Source organism: Sesamum indicum, unplaced genomic scaffold (assembly GCF_000512975.1).
Source record: "Sesamum indicum cultivar Zhongzhi No. 13 unplaced genomic scaffold, S_indicum_v1.0 scaffold00199, whole genome shotgun sequence".
Classification (NCBI taxonomy): domain Eukaryota; kingdom Viridiplantae; phylum Streptophyta; class Magnoliopsida; order Lamiales; family Pedaliaceae; genus Sesamum; species Sesamum indicum.
Genome location: NW_011628094.1, coordinates 129,552 through 140,998, shown reverse-complemented (window position 1 = coordinate 140,998; position 11,447 = coordinate 129,552). Strand labels below are relative to the sequence as shown.

The window sequence follows — 11,447 nt, the reverse complement described above, 5'->3', positions numbered from 1 at the left end:
AAAGAACATATAGACAAGGGATCTTATAAGCTGCCAGATCTTATTTCAAATGAATTAGTCGACTTGTTTAGACACCGTTTTCACAATTAAGCTGTTTATTTGACTGGTAGAAAATGCTCTAAAGGTATTTATGCTGTCAAGATGAGCCAAATGCTTTTTTACACATATAAATGGATATCAGTATTGGTTTTAAATATATCTTGGAACAAGGAAGGACACGGGACTATATATTTATTTAATTCTTAGATATGATACTACCTCATTTTAAGGTTTGGACCAAGAAATAAATTTAAATATATAAATTTAAGTGGCATTTGCGGCAGAGTGAAAATGTAAATCATAGGGCTTTCCTATGAGGTTTGGACTACTTACATATGTTTCCCTTTGGTTTTGTTGCCTCCATCTAATATTTCATTCTGCAATCAGTAAACTTCTTGGAATATGATCAGCAAAGTTGGACAAAATTCCTAAGTTGAACCCTACATATGAGGGTTTTTATGAGGCATGTCTTTGGCCGGAATGCAGAGGAATCCTCTTTAATTGGTTGTATTTCTTCATATTTGAGTTCTATGTTTCATATTTTCTCTTTAGTGATCTACTGCTTTCTTAGTCCTCTCCCTTAGGTGACCATGCAAGAATTGCAAGTCCCCAGACTTGGAGGTTGTTGCTTCTCTTAAAGGGCCAGTGTATTATATATAGGTGATATGGGATTTTATTGATGCCATTCAAATATGCTGGATATCCTATGCTCCTAAGTGCCATTACAGTGGACAAGGATGATAACAATTTTCTTTCCTCTGATCGAGCACATATTCTAGTTGCATCCTCGGAGCTTGTTTGGTTGATGTAAATTCATCATCTGCCTTTAATTGTGAGAGATGGTGGAATACCTCTTCTTGCAACCCTCCTTTCCCGTTGCATGTGTGTGGTGCAGCCAACAACTCCTGCCATTGAACCCTCCGCTACTATTGTTGCTAGCATAATGCGAACCTTTTCAGTTTTGAGTCAGTTTGAAAGTGCGAGAATGGAGATGCTCGAATTTTCAGGATTAGTTGATGACATTGTTCATTGCACTGAACTTGAGCTTGTTCCTGCTGCTATTGATGCTGCCCTGCAGACCATTGCTCACCTTTCTATCTCCTCTGAAATTCAAAATTCCCTTCTGAAGGCTGGTGTGCTGTGGTAAGATAGATCATTATATTGTTATGATTATGCTTTCATCAGTTTTCTAGCATGAGATTCTAGTTTCTGGAAGTTTGCAGAACACTACTGTTTCTGTTATGGATTTCTTGACCGTCCTTTTATATTTATCGCTTAACCTGGCTCCAAGTGACATATTAATCAGTGACTTAGCTTCTATTCGTTCATTACTTTTCACTCTTTTGCCCATATAATTCTTCGCAGCTCATATATGGATGTTAAATAATGAAATTACCCATGTTGGTCTATTGATAATGCTCTTTGTGCTCATGTGGATGACTTTGTTGCTGGCATTTTCTCGGTGTCTGTCTGAGCTTGTATAGAAAATTTATTTGCTTGTGAAGGTGGTCATATTTTTATTTTATTAAATTGAACAAAATGTTGGAACTCTAGTGTTGAAGATGCTTTGTGGTGACTATTCTTTGAATGGCAGTAATGTACTTTTTCTACGTGAAGTGTGAAAACTTAAGCTTTATGAACAATATGAATTTTGAAGCCACTGCATCAGCTGGTACATGACTGTTACATCTTCCAAAAACCACTCCGATGTTTCTCAAAAAACTGCCGTACCTTGATGTTATTGTTTTCTCTTGTGGTCTGTTACTTGAATCAAGGTCCATTTACAAACTTGAGGGTTCATAGAGTAATGTTTATTTGTTTGGTACCTTTTGTTGAGTCAATTTGCTTGCGAAGAGAGTCGAACTTTTATTTTAAAATTGAACAAAATCTTGGAACTATTGTGTTGAAGGTACTTTATGGTGACTATTCTTTGAAAGACAAAATTTCTTTATTCTACGTCACTGTGGAAGTTTATGGTTTATGAACATTGTGAACTTGAAGGCCTCTGCATCAGCTGCTATGTGCCTGTTATATCTTAAAAACCACTCCACTGTTGCAAACTGCTTTATGGTGATGTTATGGTCTTTCTCAGGTGGATTTTTTTTTTTGAATCCAGGTCCATTTCAGAAACTTGTGGTTCTATAGAGTCACTTTTTGTTTGTTCAGGTACCTTATACCATTGTTGCTCCAATATGATTCGACGACGGAGGAATCAGATAAGACAGATGCACATGGTGTTGGAACTAGCGTTCAAATAGCAAAAAAATACATGCTGTAAAAGCATCTCATGCCTTGTCAAGGCTTAGTGGTTTGGTTGACGAGGAGATCCCGACACCCTACAATCAGGCTGCAGTTGATGCCCTTAGAGCTTTACTAACCCCTAAACTTGCAAGCATGCTGAAAAATAAATTTGCAAAAGACCTCCTATTCACATTAAACTCAAACTTGGAGTCCCCTGAGGTAAAGGCTGCAGATTTTGCATTTTGACAAAGAAAAAACATATTGGGTGCTACTTGAGCATTGCCTCATATCTGCATATTTTCTTTGAATGTTGTGAAACTCAGAGCACTATAACAGGGCAGGCTTCTTAACATACCTTTTCTGATATGTAGGCAATACTTGCTTCTTGTTCTTTTGTAAATACTTTGTTGGTTCTATTAGAAGTAGATAACTGAGGGAAAAAAGAGAGGAAAGCAATATGTTCTACATGTTTGTGTTATTAAAAGGTTTCAAATTGGCTTTAACTACTTGGTATGTAGTTGTCATGAAGATTCTATAACTGATTCAAGTTTCTTTTTTTTTTTCTTTTCCCGATTTACTTTTTTACTAGCAAATTCGGGTATGGTGGTGGCATGGATGTTTTCTGGATGTTCTGCATTTAAATCTAGAGAACTTAATTTTCCTCTGAACTGTCTTTTGCACTGGACATAGTATTTAATTCAAAGAATCTCTTTCAGGTCAACTATTGGTTCTTTAAGGGAAGAGGTTATTTGTTTGCATCTTATAGAGTATCTTCTTCCGTATATCTATCTTGTCAGATCAAAGAAATTTGGTGTTGGGCCTTAAAATCTATGCACTTCCTATCTATGACTAGTTGTGAAGTTTCCGTACATTTCTTATGTTTGATATGCAAACCTATTTGCACATTTTCCTCCTCCCCACCCCATAAAAAAAAAACAAAAACACAAAAAAAGAAGCTTTAGCACCAGAAGTTCTTTTCACGAGCCTGAAGGTTTTATTTTTTGCATAATGATTAACAAAAGGGTATCTGTTATGTGCAAGCTATAATTCTAATCTATATATAGGTTGTCTTTCTGTGGGGTGTGGGTGTTACTTTCCATAACTATCTAGATTGAAAATGTTTTAAACACATATACTGTAGTTCCAAGTGATGGCCATTTGTAGATGCTCTATGCCATAGTTGATGACCTTGTGGGACTCTCAGGTATCATGACATAGTTTCACTTGATCTTTCATTTACAGATAATCTGGAATTCCTCCACCTGAGTAGAACTTTTGAAATTTGTGGAAGAGCAGCGTGCAAGCCTTAGTCATCATGGTTCATATGACCTTAAAGATTCGCATTCCTTTGTTTATGAAGCATTATCTAAGGAGCTCTATATTGGCAATGTATACTTGAGAGTCTATAATGATCAACCAGATTTTGAAATTAGTGAGCCTGAGGACTTCTGTCTTCCCCTTGTTGATTTTATATCACATCTAGTCCATAATGCACCCGCTGCAAGCATGGATACTCATGTTAATAGTGATGTGACCACTGATGGATCTGCCGAGCAGCATTCTTCTGATGATTCTTCAGCATCACTTGATGGGAAAAGCTTGGAGAGGGAGGATTTGGAACTAGTTAAAAATCTTCAATACGGTCTGCTATCCCTTCAGGTAGAGTCTGGTGGTTTTTCGTCTGACACTTTTTTTGTCACCCTTGACACCTTTTCTGTAATTTCTGTAATTTCAGCTCTTGTTGACAAAGAATCTGAATTTAGCTTCAGTGGTCTCCACAAAGGAGAAGCTATTGCCCCTCTTTGAATGCTTTTCTCTTCCTGTTTCTTCATCAAGCAACATTCCTTAGCTATGTCTACTTGTTTTGTCACGGTTGACAACATATGCACCTTGTGTGGAAGCAATAGTCGCAGATAGCTCTGGTCTGCTTATTTTATTACAGTTGCTTCACTCATCTCCCAGCTGCCATGAAGGAGCTTTGCATTTTCTCTATGCCTTGGCAAGCACGCCGGAGCTAGCTTGGGCAGCTGTAAAGCATGGAGGGGTGGTTTTCATTCTTGAAGTTCTCTTGCCAATACAAGGTATGCTGATCTCATAGATAGCGTTTCTTAAGAATTCTATCTTGCCCTCTAAAATGGAAATTTTGTGTAGAAGAAATTCCGTTGCAGCAAAGAGCCGCAGCAGCTTCGCTATTAGGGAAGCTTGTTGGCCAGACTATGCATGGGCCTAGAGTGGCTATAACTCTGGCAAGATTTCTGCCTGATGGCCTTGTCTTGGTAATCAGGGATGGTCCTGGTGAAGCAGTTGTGACTGCTCTTGAACAAACAACAGAAACTCCTGAACTTGTCTGGACTCCAGCAATGGCTGCATCGTTGTCTGCACAAATAGCAACTATGGCTTCAGATCTGTACCGTGAACAGGTGAAAGGACATGTTGTTGATTGGGATGTACCTGAGCAGGCCTCTGGCCAACAGGAGATGAGAAATGAACCTCAGGTATAACTCCTGTGTGCTGTAGATGTACTCTTTTGTTTTTGATTGATTACATGGATGTTCTAAAGAACGCTAATTCTGTTTGATGACTTACATCATGTATTGCTGTCTAGGTTGGAGGGATCTATGTTAGGTTATTTCTGAAATATACCAAATTTCCAGAGATTTCTTGAAGGGCTGCTGGATCAGTACCTTACATCCGTTGCCGCCTCACAATATGATGGCCAAGCTGTTGACACTGAACTTCCTCTACTTCTTTCTGCTGGCCCGGTCTCTTTACTTAGGATGTACCCCGCTCTTGCAGATCATGTTGGATATCTTGGTTATGTGCCCAAACTTGTGACTGCAGTAGCCCATGGAGCAAGCAGAGAAACAATGGCTTCAGAAACCTATGTATCTGAGGATGGTTCATTGCATGCATTTGCAACAGAAGGGGCCTATTGTACCAAAGTACGCGACATACTGAGTGCCTCTGATGTAAGTCATGACTCCTTAATCTGTGTTGCATTTTATCTGATCTATTATTCTTGAGTGAGTTTTTCCTGAAATTTTTAGAACAACCAGTAGCTAAAACCCTTGAGTTCGTGTTTTTTGCATGAATTGGTCAACGGCTGGCAGCTTTATGTGGTTGGTTAGCATGACCCATCCCCTGCTTAATCATGGTTTTGCTTTCCATCAGATTTAGTTGCATCAAATCTTGTTACTTTTAACCTTTCTTTTTTAAAAAATTATAAGCAGTCAGTCTTTCAACAAAGATGACTTCCAGCCGTGGGATCTTCCATGTTTCCTTTAAAAGGACAAGGAAAAACAATATGCACACCAAAATGAAAAGCTCTAAAAGGATTAGTAGTTTACAAGTCCTTGTTAAAAGCTTTTCTTGAGGTATTGTGATTGTTCCGTGAGTTTTTTGATTAGCATGCGAGAATACTAAGTGAATAATGATTTATTTAGGCTTAAGAAAATTAAAGCTGCTGAGAAGATATCTTCGTTTCACATGTATCTTTGATCTGCTTTGCACTGTAGATGCAGGCTTATTAAGGAGTTCTTCCATACTCTCGCATAGGATGGGCAGGATAAGGTCAGCTAATAGTGGGGTTTAGTTTGGATCTAGGTAATAGAACTGCCACGATAAATAGATCATATGCTCTGAATTTGTGGGTTGATCGGGCATAGTGCATGAGTTTTAATACATTTAGTGGGTAATGTTGTGACACTGCAGATTATCAGGAAACATGGAGTGTAAATGAATTTTTGAAAAGCATGAATTGTTCTGAAATAATTTACATGCCAAATGTATGTGATACATGAATTAAGTATTGAAAAGCATATTTTTTTTTAGAACTAATTTGCACACCAAGTATATGTGAAACACAATTGACAGATATGATGGTTTTTAGAATTCAATGGATCTTTTAGTAATTTAATATTCAGAAAAAGATGTCATATTTTGTTGTAACGAATCTTCCAATAGACGTTATTGGTGATATTCCTTTTTTTCAGTCAGTTTGGGTAAGATTGAAAGTGATGAGCTCCTGCTCAAGTATAGTTTCATTTGGTAATTTATTGTGAAGCTCTGTGAGATTATATGTATCATGAATGATTATGCTACTCAAGATTGGTTTATGATCAGCTACCCTCAAAACCCTTCTATTGTATTTGGTCTCTGAAATATGCGCATGTTAATAGATCTAGATCTGAAACTTTGAAATAATTAGGCAGGCTATTCAATTTGAGAATTGGAGTTCAATGGGTTTAGGTCTTGAATTGGTATCCTTTTGTCTATACCTGTGTATCATCCACGAATGGTACTGTGATGCCAATCAGGATCACCATGAACTCTGTGCTTCCTGTCCCCATCATGTCTTAATTCATATGTACTTTTTGCTGACTTGTATTGAAGTACTCTAGCTCTTTGCGGATATTGGGGATCTGAATTAATACATTATTCAATTTCTATAGGCAGTTGCTCCTCATCTTGTAATAAAAATTGTTGGAGGTTTTCGCTGGTTTTACTCAATCCAGGCTTAGAACTCGGCTACATATTGCACAGTTGGTGAAGGTGAAGGATACATCAGCTAAACTTAAGCAATCTAGTGAACATAATATCAAGTTGAAGTTAGTGTCATTTTGTCTCTTTGCTTAACAGATCATCCGACAGTTGTGTTTTGTCATATTTCATCTATTCTGTCTATTTTAACAAATTTATGCATCATGATTGCCAAATTGTGGTGTCCTAGAAATCTTGCAATCTCTTGAAACTCAAACAATGCAAATATACTTTGTTTGTAGTTTTTTTGTTTAAAATTATGGGGCAATAAAATGATGTTTGAACTTTTTTTTGCACCAATCTCTGATCCGTGCTAGATGGTCTGATTTCCATACTGTTTCCTGCAGGCAACGAAGAAAATTACACCGCTAAACTTGCGAAAGACTTTCAGGCAGATTTGAAAGTCTGCTTAGAGGGAGACAACGAATACTCATGTTGTTCCCCAAGCCATCTTCCTTCTAGGTAATATATTCTATGGGATAGGATGCTATCCAAATGAGTTCAACTCTGGAATTTTCTTCTGTTTGTGGTTTCGGTAATGGCAAAACTATGGACAATATTTTATAGTTTGTGAAATTTGCATTGACTGGTGGACCATTTACGTAACCTCATACCACTTTCTCTGTGAAACTATATTGTTGGGCTAATTTGCATTGACTGGTGGACCATTTACGTAACCTCATACCACTTTCTCTGTGAAACTATATTGTTGGGCTGTGGCTTAGATTTTGAAACTACTATTCCCTGCAGCTACTCGGCTGGCGATGCTGATATAAGTGCACATAAGAGTCCGAAACAGTTAACTCGTCTTGTGAATCTAGGAGGTACACCAATTAAGGAATTTTAACGTTTGTGGTAAATATAATTTGAAAATGTCAAACATATAATACACCATCTTTTCATCAACAGGCTATTGTAAATTTGGTTTAGCATGAAATTGAAATGAGATTCACTATTTGCAGACTATACATAGTGTTTGTAACTTTGTAAAAGTACTCGCATTTGTGGTTTCTCATCCAACATAAGTTATGGTACCCGTCGCATGTGCAACTTCATCAAATTTGTCCTGTTACCCTCTAATTTATAGTTCTTTCTTTTTTTGTCTTCATCTTTCTTTTAAACTCTTCCAATGAAGTTTATAACATAATTTTCTTTCAGTTACATTTGCTACACTTAGTGAGAAGATCACGGTGATGTTTCCGGAAGTTTATTTGTAAAGCTCTTAAGAAAGATCATTTGTAAAAACTAAATTTATTTATTATAATTTTGGTCAAGTTTATTAAAAAAATAATATTAACTAGATTATATAATTTTATTTTAAAAAGTTACTTATTATTATTTGTTGTACATATCTATTAAATAATTTTATTATTTATGTATAATAATAATTTATTAAGATATTTTCAAAATAAATAATAATTAAATTAGAAAAAATAATAAGAAGAAGTAACTAAAAATCATTTTTATGTCTTTGTAGTTTATTGTTACTTTATTATTTATATTAATATTAATAATTTGAAAATGGGATAATTTTATATTGGATGTTTTGCTATTCAGGTAAGTCCTGCCATTAACTTTATTGTAGATTTTTTTTGTCCTTTTTGTTTTTTGTATAAATGTCTTGAACTCTAAAATAATATTTTGTTTGAATAACTACTAAAATTAAACATTATCTTCATAAATTAAAAAAATTATCTTTTTCACACTGTTAATATTAAATTTATAAATAGATGATTATAAAATATATAATTATATCCACAAATGTGAAATTTAAAATAATGCCTAGTTAACTACTAAACAAAAAATATAGCTTATGAAATTCTTTTGAAAACAAAGTATACCAACAACTGATTATTTAGGACTTTCATCGAGGTATTGATGAATATTATATGGATTTGTTTTAAAATTGATAGTATAGCCAAATTTGGAAGATTTTTCAAATATTTAGGAAAAAAAAAAAGTATAAAAACCCATCGGTGGGACTGCATACCTAACTTAATTTCTTTTTCTTTTTTCACTTTACGTACTTTAAAAAATAAAATTAATTATTTAGAATTAAGAATAATTTGTGTACAAAATTAAATTTAAAATTAAATGATAATAGGACTTTTAAAGTATCTACATACATTTTATAATTATATTTGTTGCATTATTTATGAATTGTCATTATAATCATTTCATATTATTAGATATATATTTATTCGCTTTATTAGGCAATAAAAAAGAAGAAGAAAATTGAATTTATTGTACAAAAAAATAAATAGTCCATGTTTTAGTATTGTGTTCATATATTTTTGTGTAATGCATACCTAACTTAATTTTTTTTTCTTTCATTTTATGTACTCTAAAAAATAAAATTAATTATTCAGAATTAAGAATAATTTGTGTACAAAAATAAACTTAAAATTAAATGATAATAGGACTTTTAAAGAATATGCATTTTATAATTATATTTGTTGTATTATTTATGAATTGTCATTATAATCATTTCATATTATTATATATATATTTATTCGCTTTATTAGGCAATAAAAAAGAAGAAGAAAATTGAATTTACTGTACAAAAAAATAAATAGTCCATGTTTTAGTATTGTGTTTATATATTTTTGTGTATATTTATAATTATCATGTAAAATTAGGAGTCTGGACATAAAATGCTGATTTTAGAGCTGATCTTAAAAATTATAATTACATCACTCAGTTGACATTTTTAGTCTTATATGTACTATATATTTTTATTTTTATAAGTGTAAAATTAAAATTTTGTCAATATTGTTGAACAATTCTTAATGGATTAAGTGTGAAATTTTGAATGGTGTGTGTAATTTTAAAACTTTTTGGAAGAAAGTGTAAATTTTAATTTTTAAGTTAATATTGCTTATTATTATGTGATTAATTACTATTTAATTTTTAAGAACTAGTCGTCGTGTACATAGTAAACATTATAAAATTGAATTAAAATAATATTTTGTTTGAATATCTAAATGTGGTTCTAATAATTAATAGTATAATCATAAACACAGAAATGTAATAATTATTTTGATTATATGAACATAGATCTATCTGATAAAATTTAGTAATGTCAAAGTGTAAGTGTGAAAAAATATGACCATAAAGAAATAAAGATGAGGGATAGATTAATTTTATAATTTTATTAATTTTAATTTTTATTATATTTAATGTTATTTGTATTTTATTAAAAGTTTATAAATTAATTTATTATTTATATTAAAAATTATAATATGGTCAAATATGTTAAAATATTTAATGAAAATTAATTTTGATTTTTGATTCATTTGAAGATAAAAGTTCTCTAATTTTTATTTTAGAAAATTGATTTTATTTAGTACTATTTGTGGTAAATATTTATTAAAATAATTTCAAGTCAATTAATAATTAAATTTCAAATAGTTAAGATATGTGAATAATTAATTATAACTAAATTTATAAAAGTTCTCTAATTTTTTATTTTGAAAAATTATAATTTTTTAACTATTATATATGATAAAAAATTCATTGAAATATTTTCAAAGAAAATAATAACTCAATTTCAAGTAAAAATTTATCTTGAATTCTTGTAGTTTTTTTTTAAATTTAAAAGTTTCTAAAATAAATAATTTAAAGAATATTTGGTGCTATTTTTTTTTTCTTATGGGTGAAAAGAACATATTCCTTGGTTAGTCGGTGATCTTATAAATTACATAAATTTTTAGTTTTGTCATTGATTTAATATTTTTATATATATTTTTGTACTTATAAAAATAAAATATAATCTGCATATGTGGAGTCAGATTAATATTATTATATATTTTTATAAATAAATTGGAATGATAAAAAAGTAATATCATCGTTGTTTTTTTTTTCTAAATGTGGACTATAAAAATGTGGAAGATATATTTTATATTGCTTCTTTATAAATGTTCACGGATAAGTAATTTTGTAATTAATTTATTTACATAGGTTAATTGAGATAAAATTGTAATAGAATAATTTATTATATTTCATGTTTTTTTTTAACAATTACCTTTTTTCGTATGATACTAAATTATTATATTATGTGTAGTAATTTAATTAATTTATGTTCAATTTATTAGTTGGATTTCAGCTAGATGTTTTATGATAATAGGATTCTAACAGTTTATACTTGTATTATATTCTCATTAGTTATAATTTATTATATTTCAAAAATCATTATTTGTAATGAAAAAGTTATAATTATTTCATTTATCTTATAATCTCATAAATTAAATAATTAAATTTTATTTATCTTGTAGCATCCAAAAGATTCACTTTAATGCTCGAGGACAACGTCAAATCATGCACCAAAGATAATCTGAGCAACCTCCTCCATGGGTGTCAAGTTATGGGGAAAAAGGTCTCATCAAGGACGAACACATAGCTCAGGACTCTTTGGCTGTCTCCAGTGTTTGAATCCTATTGCTCAGAACTATGCCGTCACAGAAATAAATATGGTTGCTGCTCTATTGTGCTTACTCTTCAAATTAATTAAAAAATACATGTTTTCTTCCGAAACAAGTATTTTATTTTAAATGGTCAAATTATATTAAATTATCAAATTTGCTTTCTAAAAATTTGTTTCTTGTTTACTTTGAGTGTTGGGGCTTGGG

At 31.9% G+C, this 11,447-nt stretch overlaps 1 pseudogene; it reads left to right on the top strand.

Moving 5' to 3' along the window:
* LOC105179757 overlaps positions 1 to 7,858 on the top strand; it is a 10,236-nt pseudogene extending 2,378 nt beyond the window's left edge.
* The last annotated feature ends 3,589 nt before the right edge of the window (positions 7,859 to 11,447 follow it).